The sequence below is a fragment of the Typopeltis vanoorti genome, chromosome 16 (assembly GCF_054136105.1).
Source record: "Typopeltis vanoorti isolate ZY-2024b chromosome 16, IOZ_Tvanoo_1.0, whole genome shotgun sequence".
In the NCBI taxonomy this organism is placed as follows: Eukaryota; Metazoa; Arthropoda; class Arachnida; order Uropygi; family Thelyphonidae; genus Typopeltis; species Typopeltis vanoorti.
This window is the reverse complement of record NC_143564.1, coordinates 98,417,701-98,429,872: the sequence shown is the minus strand read 5'-3', so window position 1 is coordinate 98,429,872 and position 12,172 is coordinate 98,417,701.

Here is a 12,172-nt window from a genome sequence, read left to right as displayed (position 1 = left end):
ATATATATACAGGGTGTTCGGGATAAATTTGACATATTTATAATTAATTATATTTTTCCGTAAGTTACATGTATTAACACACACTTCTCTTCATTTAAAAGTTTGGACCCTTCTTCATTCACATACAAGATGTCAGAAAGGATGGATAGCTGGAACCCACCTGAATCATGGAAGAGAATAACTTGTATCATGATGATTCGTGCCCGCCATCAAAATAAGGATATTACGACTGCTGCCCAATGCTCCCTGAATACAGTAAAAACAATCAGGCATGAACTAGAGACTTGCAATGGTGACTACGAGGATGTAGCAAGAAGAAAGATCCCTAGCAGACGATCTGATTGCGTTCGTACAGCAGAATTCCTCGCAAATCTGCAGGAACAGGAGTTGAAGAACCCTGGCATTGGAATTCGGGCTTTGTTCGTGGAGTTGCTAACTGTAGTCAAGCCCTGGATAACAAGGGTAGCCAATGGTAGGCCGTATGTATGGCAGCAGGATTCGGCCCCTTGCCACACCTCTGGGAAAAGTCAAAAATGGTTGTCTGAAAATTTCTACGACTTCACCAGTCCAAATGTTTGGCCTCCAAACTCCCCAGACCTTAACCCCATGGATTATTTTGTATGGGGCGCAGTTGAAAAAGACACCAATCGCACTTCCAGTAATACAAAAGCCCAGTTAATGGATAAAATTAAAACAGTTTTTGCGGCCCTTCCCAGGGAGACTGTAGCATCAGCTTGTTCGAGGTTCCGAAGCAGAATTGAAGCTGTGATCGATGCTAATGGTGGTTATTTTGAGTAAATCTTGTTGATAGTATTGTAATTAACTCTGCCTGTAATGTTTTTTTGTCAATTCATTAAATTTAATAGATACAAAGAAGATTTTCTTTTTCCTTACGAAACTGTCAAATTTATCCCGAACACCCTGTATATACCAGGGGTGAATTCTCCATGCTTGCTGCGCAAGCTCATTAATTGAGAAAGAAGTAATATTTATTTGTTAATAAATGCATGCATTTATAAGCATTCCATTTAGGCATTTATTTTTGTAGACAGAAGACGTCTTATGCTTGCTCGGCAATAATTGAGCTTTGCGTTGTGTTTCGAAGGCTGATGCTTGGTCGTCTAGTCAAAGCTACCTTGGCTTGCTTGGTTGTAGGGGCTTCCAGGTCTTCGCAGCAGCACTATGATTTCATGCTCGCACATAGCCATTTCATGTCATTTCACTCTGTTGCTTAAACACAGGCCATAAGCAGTCAACATAGCTCTAGCCAGTGGGCTTCAGTCAGCCTTTACAACTGTGCTTGCTAAAATCAAGTTACAACTAACCGTTTATGACAATGTTATGGACCAATTCATAAAGAAGAACCGTAGGGTAGAATTTGTATTTAAGTAGCTAAATTGAAAAAGATAGAATATCATTTGTAAAATAAATGTTGTATTTGTATGATTAAATGTACATAAATTTTTAAATACATACTGTAGTTTTAAATGGTCAGTAATTTATTATTCCGCTATTCAGACTTCAATCACACCTCTCCCTGAATGATAACAAGAGCAAGCGTGAATTTCAAGACCAGCATTCGCCCCTGATATATATATATATATATATATATATATATAGACTTTGTGACTTTGGTTATCATCATTAGGATTAGCCGAGAAAAGGATATGACTTGATAATGCACTCGCTCGCTGTCTCTTGTAAGTAATGTCTCTCATGTGTTCTTCAATACGTATTTCGACAGATTTGTCTGTCTGCCCGAAATAAGGAATATCGCAGTCACATAATATTTTATATTCGCCAGGGTATTTGAGTTGATGATGACAAGGTTTTGGGTGGCTAATTAAGGAACGGATCTTTGGAAGTGGAGTGAACAAGGTTCTAATATTGTATTTTTTTAGAACTTTTGCTAATTTATGTGAAACAGTACTTATGTAAGGAATAGATATATTGCTTTTGAATCTATTTGTTTCTTCTGAGTGATGTCTAGGAGGATTAAGAAGGAATTTGTTAATGATTTTCTTGGAATATCCATTAACTTCGAAAGAAGTTTTCAGATGGTTTATTTCTGTAAGCAGTTCATTTGGATCATCAAGAAGAGAACGGGCTCTATGTCCCAAGGTGGAAATTATTCCAAGCTTATGAGGAGGGAAATGATGGGACTGACTGTGCAGATATCTGTTGGTATGTGTGGGCTTTCTATATATCGATATTTTTAGTTTACCAGAAGAGCGAGTCAGTTTGACATCAAGAAAAGGCAAGGAATTATCCGTTTCAAGCTCAGCAGTAAACTTAATACTTTGATGTCGGCTATTGAGATGTTCGAGGAAAACCATAAGGGATTCATGTCCATGGCTCCAAACAATGAAGACATCATCCACATAACGTTTCCAAACTTTAGGTGTTAAAATAAAGGAAGAGATAGCCTTGGTTTCAAAATCTTCTAAGTAAATATTTGCAAGAACCGGAGATAAAGGATTACCCATAGCCAGTCCATGATTTTGTTTGTATATATATTATCTTGAAATCATGGACTGGCTATGGGTAATCCTTTATCTCCGGTTCTTGCAAATATTTACTTAGAAGATTTTGAAACCAAGGCTATCTCTTCCTTTATTTTAACACCTAAAGTTTGGAAACGTTATGTGGATGATGTCTTCATTGTTTGGAGCCATGGACATGAATCCCTTATGGTTTTCCTCGAACATCTCAATAGTCTTTTGGCCGTACAATGGATACACTAACCACTCATAGATCAGGCTAGTTCAGTTTTGGATGCCAATTAAGGAGATCAGAAATTAATTTCAATTTTCACTTTCTTTACATACTGCTCAAAAAAATTAAACATTCCGAATTTCCGAATGTTTTTCATGAAAATTTGATTTTCAACAGTGTCTCCGTAAACTAATAGGCATTTAAGCATGCAAATTGCGAGTATCCAATAGATATTGATATACCACTAAACAGAGCCACAAATAACGCAAAATTATTCATGCCTAATGAAAACACAGGTTACAACCATATCACTTCACTTCCGTTTTTTGGCTTGCTCAGTTGGTTATCCACATCTCCAGTACCTTCTAAATAGCGTCATCCTTGTTCAGATAGCGGATACTTCGACGCCTTGAAGTCTTACAGTAGCAAGTGAAGATAGGGCGTTGGCTTTTATTGGTATGTCAACAATATGAACGTAGACCCTTACAAGAAGATCCACAGTCACCTGAGGGATGCGTCACTAAAACAGACTGCCTTCTGACTCTTAACTCTTATACTAACCTTTAAAACAAAGGTTAGCATACACTATCTACCAATAATTTTCCTGACTATATTAAATTTAGTTTAATCCTTTATCCAAGTGTAAGCAAACAAAGTTTACGCCTCAAGTATTTTCAGGACTGAGGCAACTCGTGGTAAAGATGGACTAAGATCTCATCACTTGTCTTAGTATCTCCCATAATGCAAAGCACATCTCCTTGCGGACATGTATAATGCTATGCATTAATTTGACTTCTCCATTACTTTCACCTTAGTATCACCACCTCTGGGTCTGGTACCTTAAGGTGGTACCTTACCCCAGTCCTGAAGATACTTTCAGGTGCAAACTTTGTTTGCTCACACTTGGATAAAGGATTAAACTAAATTTATTATACTCTAACCAAGTGAAAAATAAACTTTCAACATCTATCTCTAAATCCAGAGTAATTTATTAAAAAAGGGCGGCACACCATTTGGAAACTCCTATAGGTAGAGATGACCTGCTAATGCTTCTGCCTGGTATCTCCACTTGGGCCTGGCTCCCACTGAAGTGACCTCAATAAAGATCGAAACTAGTCTGGGTTGTAGCCCTTCCCTTGATGCATAACATTAGACATATGCGCAAGGAGATGTGTTTTGCATTATGGGAGATACTGAGTAGGAGTGTTGGTAGCTTGCTCCACCTTTGCATGGAGTGCCCTTGTGTTGTACCACCTTTCCCCAGTCCTGAAGATACTTTCAGGCGCAAACTTTGTTTGCTCGCACTTGGATAAAGGATTAAACTAAATTTATTACACAAACCATTTAGTTAGAGCAGCAGCTTTATGATATGGTTCTTTGTCTGGCTGAAAGAGACAATGGTCAGTTCTGCAGAAAAACACAAAGTAGGAAGCATTGTATTATCCAGAATCTTCAAATACCCTCGGAGTTAAATGTTAGTTGAACCACAAACAGTCTTCCAGGAACAGACAGGGAAAAATAGGACCATATCATCACACCTCCACTTCCGAATTTCATATTTGGGGTTAGACGCTCTGTTAAGAGTGTTTCATTCGATCTGCAATAATACTTGTACAGCAATCCCTCGATTAATGCGTCCCCGATTAGTGCGTAATTTTTTTTCTATACTCAAATTCGATCAGTGCGCCTACATATATCTTAAAAATAAATGTTACAAAAGAGAGAAAATTTTCTCTCTGTACGTTTTTATGGCTAACTATTTTGAAAAACTGCTCACCTGGATGAAATAATTTAGTTACCTATTTAAAGCATTTCACAAAGTAAATTTTAATGGCGCACTACACTATTTCCATTTACAGTGTGCTCCAAATTTACCGCAAAATGTGATTCATCTGCTAATTACAAAGCCTTTTGATGATCATATCTCGTCCCTCCTTTGCAACTGTTTTCCTTAATTTTTTAATTTAAAGCATTTTCCCAGCCTTTCATCATGAGTAAAAGAATTAGTAAGCAAAAAAGTGGAAGTGTGAAAATGATTCGAAAAGTAATCTCATTGGAAAAAAAAACTTGGAATAATAAAGAAAAATGAACAAGGTGAGTCCAGAGCAAAGATATGACAAGAACACAAAAATGGGTGAATCAACTATAAGAGGCAATTTTAAGCAAAGCTGCTAAATACAAAGAGAAAGTAAGACTGCATCAAGTTCATCATGCATGCAGACCACTCGAATCAAAGTATTATAATGATTGAATTAGAAAAACTTCTTTCTACACAGATCGAAGATTGTAACCAAAAACGGATTCCCGCTAAACACTGACTTTATGAAATCAAAAGCATTAAGTCTTTTTGCAATCTTGAAAGAAAGAGCTATCAAGGATGGAAAAGAAGGAGAATCTCGCACTAGTGCTGGATGGTTTGAGCGTTTCGACAAGGAGAAATAGCCTACCATGATGTTTGAATCAGAGGCGAAGCTGCAAGTGCAAATAACGAGGTGGCCACAAATATATGAGATTTTGAAGAAAATTGTGGAAGAAGGGAAGGGGACTGTTGTGACTAACAAATTTTAATGTCAATGAAACCAGCCTTTTTTGGAAACGAAAATTATTATAAAGTCTGAAAGTCGAATGACATTTCGGCAGGGAATATGCGAGCCATTTGGAATCATATTCTTCCACATTGTGCAAAATTATTTTAGAGGCTTTTCAAATGAATCTAAGTTAATTAAATCTCATTCTGAGAAATTGGGTAATTCCGCCCTGTAAAATTTAGATGCACAGCGGGAAGATCCTGAAGACTATGAAGAAAATTTAATCGCTGACAAGCCCAAAGTGATTTCACAGAAACAATTTGAAAATATTCGTACAATCGAAGTTTTTAAGCAGCAATGCTTAGAGGCTGGCCCTGATGAAGAGCGAAGCAGTAAAATTTGCAGAAGAATAAAGAGGCAATAGGGCCATAGCGTCAGTTGTATGCAAGAAACAGAATGTCCGCCAAACTACAGTACATTAGCTCAATTCTTTGTCAAGAAGTAGAATAATAAATTGATATTCTGAATATGTTTTATTGTCAATCAGCTCGATGGTTTTCCTTTAACTAGCCCCTGAGATATACCCTAGTTCTTTTATAAAAAATAAGGGCCAAAAAAGAATTTTGTGGAACAAAGTATGCTTTTTTGCATAGATTATTATAATCGAATTTTCCCTCGGGTTGGCGCGGCCCTGTATATTACGTTTCATAGTTGTTATTTGAAATAATTTTAATTATTTTAATTAACGAATGGAATCGTGGATGTTAAAGCCAAAGTTAGGTACACTGTCCATATCTTCTTAAGCAAGTGTTTAAGAATGATACTAGGAAATATCGGCTAAAACAAATATCAAACGAAGATCAATGGCAGAGAACAAACCAGAAACTATGTTGCAACAGATACGTGAAACGAAATGGAGATGGTCGGGGCAGGTGTTGAGGATAGAAGATAAAATAATAGTAAAACAGGCTCTAGATTGGAACCCACAGAGTTAAAGAAGACGAGAAAGGCCAAGAGAAACACGGAAAAGAACAATACTGAAAGACATAACAAATATTAATAAAAACTAGAACCAAATAAAAGCAGAAGCAAAAAACAGAGTCCAGTGGAAAATAATGGTGGAAGACCTATGCTCCTATGTGGTGTGAAGAGGATTAAGTAAGTATTTAACGAGTGAGAGCATGCAAAGTGTAAATGAATGATGCGCATGCATGTCTATCCCAGGCAAAGCAGCTAATCTTCTAGACATTGCTGTGCTTCCATCAATCCCCTTCCTTCCCCCCTCACACACACATACTGACTCTATTTGAAGTTAATTTACGCAGAAGTTCGCAGATCAAAATACATGCAGAAGGAGACAATTTATTAGTGTGTTGCGAAATCTAACATGATGAATAATTTACAGCACTTAACCTATCTATTGTCTCTATAGGCTTGCAGAAACGCTTTCCTGCTATACCCTCGACTGGAATCTGAAATGACTCCATATAGCACGTTTCATATTGAGCTGTTGACATGAAGGTGAAAACCAGAGATCTCATTATGACAAGAATCACTTAACGCTCCACCCAGCAAAGTTGGCAATTGAAATGAATCTCCATTCCAGAAACAATAATTCATGGTATGACCACTTGTGATCTCCAATGTTTATGAAGATGTTCTGGATGGAGATAAATGTCATTGCTCTTCTGAAACCATTGACCTGCTTAGTGGACACTCCAGGTGTAATTAGTTATTTCCACATTCTATCTCTAGAACATGGCTGTCATGCAATTTAAAGCTTCTCCCAAAACACAATATATGAGGAATGCTCTTCTAAAGAACATGGAATGCTCTTCTAAAGAAAGAATGAAGTTTGATGTGTTTGCATTGAACTGAAAAGCCGAACTGAAATCCTGCTCTTATTTTAACAGGCCCAACAGTAAGAGATGCAATTATGTTTGCCAATTCATTTGATTAGTGACCGTGGATATAATTATCTATTTTCTAATTTCACACTGAATCATTTCTACATACTATGGTCCCAAATATAGGCCTATGCCTCAACAATATCCTCTGCTATCAAATTCCAGACCTGGGAATTCGACAAGTCATCTGGTAAGTTCTCCATGCTGGCGATGTGCTCCGCAAAGCATGCAAAGAGGGTATCTTAAAATTAACACGAGTGTCCAAGACTTAGTAAGTCCATCTTCTCTGGTGATGCCACACCCCTTTAAAATATACAGTTGCAGAGGTAAATTTTGATGAGATGTGATGTTCTTTCTGAAAAAGCAATACCAAGTCTTGGTATTCAGCATAGTAGAGAGCTTTCGCATGATGGAGGGGGTCACCAAGCGTGCGCGCGTGCACGCACACGCGCGCACACACACACGCACACGCACGCACACACACACACACACACATGCACACGCACGCACGCACGCACACGCACGCACACACACACACACACACACACACACACACACACACACACACACACACACACACACACACACACACACACACACACACACACACACACACATTTAAACATCAGTATCGACTAACTCATTTCCTTTCTCTACTACAAAGTCAGGCTTCCTCAAGCCAACGTTAGTCCTATAGTGGGGTTCTTTTGCTGTTATCCAACCTTTGTTTTTCAACCTATTCTCTATAACTCTGACCACGGCATTGTGTGTTTTTACCTGCACTCCGTATCTGTGTAAACAACTCTGCCATCTCTAGTAGAAGGTATGAATATAAGGTCATCAGTAAATGCCATAGCATTAACATGATCTGGAAGAGAGCGAAGAAACTCATCAAAATGACATAGATGAAGAAAATAAGAGAGGGGGCTCTCCCTGGTGTACACCCTTAAGTGCAGGGACGTTGATTTGGAGTCCAGGATGATTGTAAAGAAATTTGCAATCTCTGATATATATATATATATGTAATAATAAATGGTAGACGTTTAGTAAACAGAAGTAGATAAATTAAATCTTGCAAGATAAGCAGAGGAACCCTGTCAAAGCTATACAGCAGTAGAGCCGTCTGGAGACCGCAACTAAAGAACTAGTTGGAAGCGAACACTCGATTTCATTAAAGAAAGATGAACGGAAAAATTATGCATCTGGAATGTACTTTGCAATAGAAGTCAGGTCGGGGTGGGCGGAGTGGAGAAGACATCCCTCCAAATGTGGACAGACTCCTCGTGCATCTTTCTTGGGGGGGGGGGGGAGGCGATGCGTTATCCAGTATTGTTGTAGCACAAATACTTCTGTTCTTATATAATGGTTGCATTTGAGCATAAAGACGTTTTTTTTTCCTTTTGGATCGAACAGATGATGCAGGATGATTTTCAACTAACTGGAAAGGAGGACGTTGCCTGGAAAATTCCGTCTCTAAATATTCAGTCAAATTTACTGTAATAGATACTAATAATATTCTTTAAAACTCTGTGACTATACTGAGGGATGCTGATCCCAAGATAAGAATACTTGATGAAGAGATTGAATTGTACTGTCCCTACTCCTCTCTTGAGATGACAGCGATGGAGCAGGAGGTATGGGGTTTTTCCTGTTCTTGTTGGATCTTCTACATAGATGTCTGCAGTCCCATCAGTAGTTCTCTGTGGGATGATAATTTACGATGCGATGTGATTGCAGCTATTGTCCTCCTAGGCAGAACTTCTGCCAACACTTTATTGACGTGAGCTGAATCTTCTGTAGCTTACGAGGCCTTCCGAAAGGCTAGACGATATTCCTCGGCAACAGTACACCATGCCTTTGCACGTTCAGTACAAATTTCAGCATTAACATGGATATGTGTTTGTGCCAAGAACACATATCCAATGCTGTCTGGTGATGGGTACATTGCTGAGAATAAGGGAACACGAGCTGGAATTCCATTTGCAAGAGAAAATGTGACCAGGTTATCCTTTCTGTACTGAAATGATGGTATCGAGATCAATGTTTGAGGCACTGGCTGCAGATAAACTTGCTGCTTGAGATAAAAGCTTCCGTGTCATGTCATGTGATTTAGATGAATGGTATAAATATTTTTCATTTTGAGATTGTAGATTTATTTTGCGAATTCAAATGTCAAGCATTATTTTGGTAGCGAAATCAGTGCAGGTGATTCTATCAGTAAAATTAAAATCATCGAATGATTTCTGGGCGCCTGTGTAACTCAGTGGAAGTGGCGTTTGCACACCACGGCGCTTGGCAGCACGAAGGAAGACTTTGTTTCGAATCTATTCGTCGACTGGTGGATATTTTTCTAAGCCTTTTTTCGATCGGTTCCCGAGTTAGTCGATCTTCGGGATTCTTCTCACGGAAACTCGGGTTTTCGTCCCCTAAACTCAATAAAATAGACCGTAGGACCCACATTATTTCAGACTTGTTGAGCCGTCTCTCTTCACTGCCTGCCGCTTAATTAGTGATTGCCTTGGCACAGCTATCTCTGATTAACTGCCAGTGGAGATTGAACTGCCCACTCATTCTCCAAAAGTTAGATAGGGCTAAACGGCCTCGCCTACTCCCTATACGGGAATAAAAATACGTTAGCTGATTTTTTTTAGAATGATTCTGTGTAACTATGAGACAACGTTGAGCTTCCTTAGTAGTCGCTCCAATTTTGGAATACAGAAAATGTTACAGGACTTTTTCTTTTACTACATACAATTAGGCTTTCTTTCAGAAATTCTGGTTTTTAACCATGAATCTTGGAAAATTTAATATAGAATTCATATATCATTTCATTGCAGATGACAGATCAAGTTAGGAGTATGATAATGGGAAGGCAGCATTTTGTCTGTGGTAATCGCATGCCTATGTCATTCAATTCACCAGTAGTCCTGAATTTCCACTCTAGCTCTCTGACATTGGCGAGAGCAAAGTTGGTAAACTGGCAGACCATCCATTTCCAAAAAAAAAAAAAAAAAAAAAAAGGAATTTGGTCTAAAAGGAGTTTAGATTATTCTTTTTCTGCAATAACATATATTTGAGTATTTATTTCATGTATTTAAGCAGCATAACGATTAATCAAAGTATGGGTAATCTCACCGGACACTCTTATATTGATCGATTATGTGGTAAAATGGTAGCATGCGTTCCACAGTAGACGAGATCTGCACCTAGTTATTGTCTGAATTATGCGCCCGGAAGGCAATGCCAATGGGACACTTATAATGGCATGGAAATAAAACATTGATTGCTTGTTAGGAGAGTGGACTTCTAACATCTTTCTCTGCTCAGTCTGTCATCTGGGGATGTAAATAAAAATAAAATGACCTATGTTGGTAGAAATTTTACGAGATGAGCTTAATTGGGATAGCTGGACTATATATGATCAAAATTCCAGGATAGAAGATCAAATGGTATTTTTACAACTCTGACCACAGATATGGTTCTTTGAGAAAGGGGTGTTTGGATCAAAGCAGACCACAAAAGAGTAGATCACTTAAACTAAATCCTCTGCTAAATGCATTTCAAACTTTTTTGATAGGAGGTTTGAAAATAAATTAATAAATATCCTTAAATGAAAAATTACTTTTAACTTTTGTCAGGGATTGCAATTACTATTAAATTAACAGTAATTTGAATCCTTGCTCACAATCCATTTTATTAGCTAATCTTAGGCTGACCATATTTCCTTGAGACAAAAACGGGACATTGAAATGGTAAAAACGGGACAGCATTTATGTAATGTTCTGTATTCATGAAAAAGTAAGACGATAAAAAATTTTATTACATAAACATATTTAGCTTATCATTATTCTTCAGTGACAGAACCCATATAAACATTTATGTAGACGTAGAGGGGACTGTATTTCACTACGATCATACCATGAATATTTCTCCGATGAAGTGATCTTACACGGCAAACTTCGGTCTTTCAACAACTTATCATAAAACTTCTCACATTCCATGACATAATTTTGTCTTACAACTAACATAGCCCTCAACACTTAATCTAGATTTCTCCTTTCACCAAATACTGTTCATAACAGAAAATATTCTCTCAACAGGTGGTGTACTTCCTGGAAGACAAAGAATAAACTCTACAATATTACAAAAGTCTTAAAGTCTAAGCGTTTTTCGCTCATTTCTGAAAAAATTTTCTGCATCCATCTATTAGATACAGGAATGTTTTCTTTATTTCATATATCCAACTGCCTCACAATTATACATTTTATGAGGGTTCACTGATCGAATACACGAGTTTCTTCCGTTTCTGTGCGTGTGATGAGTTTCTCGTTCAGGCTGTCCTATATTTCTTTCCATTCAGCTTGTCCAGTTTAATAAATTTGAATTCTTTCTGGAGATCGTCATTAAAACTGCAGTTTCACCTCTTTGACATTGCAAGGATAGATTTAAAACTTTAAAAAATAAGACACAAAACTCTAAAAAACATTAAATTTAAACCACCGGTATTGAATAATAAAGCCACCGGTTCGCATACAGGCAAAACAAAAACTAATGCTACAGCAGAACAGACGCCGCGTTATAATCTCTGAATAAATCACTGCAGATATCGATTTTAAGTATCAAACAATGCGACTCCATGGTTATAGAAATTACTGGTATCCATGATATTGATATATACGATTATAGGTTATGAATAATAATGAACGATTGACCGATATTAAAATATAATTATAGTTTTTATTAAAAACGGGACAAAATTGGCATTTTTATTAAAACGACGGGAGGACCAGGAAATATGAAAAAAACAGTACTTTTCCGGTAGTGCCTATGTAGCTCAGTAGAAGTGGCGTTTGCACTCTACAGTGCTTAACCGCACGACGAAAGGCCTTCGAATCTAGTTGCCGACTAGAGGTACTTTTTCTAAGCCTTTTCTCGACCGGTTCCAGAGTTAGTCGATCCCTAGCACGGGCTAGCGGGTTTTTCCTCCCGTAAACTCAAGAAAATCGGACGTCGAACCCACAC